Here is a 1,026-nt window from a genome sequence, read left to right on the forward strand (position 1 = left end):
GTACGAACTGATAGAAGCAGCAAAAAACAATGTGTAATGTATGGCACTGACACATGCCCGTGAAATTCCGCTTTATTTCTGTTTGCGTTTTCATTTTAAAAACAGACTGGTTAGCAGAGGATGGTTTCAATCCATTGACCTCTGGGTTATGGGCCCAGCTCACATCCGCTGCACAACTCCTGTTTTCAGCCACTTCAGAAAAGACTAGATCGTCACAATCCATGGTTTAGGAGGCCAATGTCTTAGGACACTGGGGTTTTTGTAATCATTATGACCAATACGAACTGATGGAAGAGGTAAAAAATGTATAATGGCACTTACACATGGAATGAAACTACTCATTTTTTTTTAAATATTTTGTTTGCACTTCAATGCTAAAAGCTGGTTAGTGGAAATTGTTTTTGATTCATCAACCTCTGTTATGGACCCAGCAAACTTCCGCTGCGCCACTTTCTTTCAAACACCCCAAATGGGACTTGAACCCACAACCCCTGGCTTAGGAGGCCAGTGCCTTATCCATTAGGCCACTGGGACACTTTTTACTTTTTCCAAACAGTACAAACTGATAGAAGCAGCAAAAACAATGTGTAATGTATGGCACTGACACATGCCCATGAAATTCCGCTCTTATTTCTGTTTATGCTTCATTTTAAAAACAGACTGGTTAGCAGAGGATGGTTTCAATCCATTGATCTCTGGGTTATGGGCCCAGCTCGCATCCGCTGCACAACTCTGCTTTCAGCCACTTCAGAAAAGACTAAACTCACAATCCATGGCTTAGGAGGCCAGTGTCTCGGCCACTGGGGTTATTTGTAATCAATATGACCAATACGAACTGATGGAAGAGGCAAAAAAATGTAAAATGGCACTTACATGGAATGAAACTACGCATTTTTTAAAATATTTGTTCGCACTTCAATGCTAAAAACGTTAGCGGGAAAAGCTTTGATCCATCAGCCTCTGAGTTATCTTTAACACACTTCCACTGCACCACTCTGCTTTCAGACATTTCAGAAAAGACTAGAT

At 41.1% G+C, this 1,026-nt stretch overlaps 1 non-coding gene across 1 annotated transcript; it reads right to left on the bottom strand.

The window, feature by feature from the left end:
• Nucleotides 1-461: 461 nt before the first annotated feature.
• On the bottom strand, nt 462-534 carry trnar-ccu. The gene has a single exon. It is a non-coding gene; the product is annotated as a tRNA-Arg (tRNA).
• Between the last annotated feature and the right edge of the window lie 492 nt (nt 535-1,026).

This window comes from Oncorhynchus gorbuscha, unplaced genomic scaffold (genome assembly GCF_021184085.1).
Source record: "Oncorhynchus gorbuscha isolate QuinsamMale2020 ecotype Even-year unplaced genomic scaffold, OgorEven_v1.0 Un_scaffold_21802, whole genome shotgun sequence".
In the NCBI taxonomy this organism is placed as follows: Eukaryota; Metazoa; Chordata; class Actinopteri; order Salmoniformes; family Salmonidae; genus Oncorhynchus; species Oncorhynchus gorbuscha.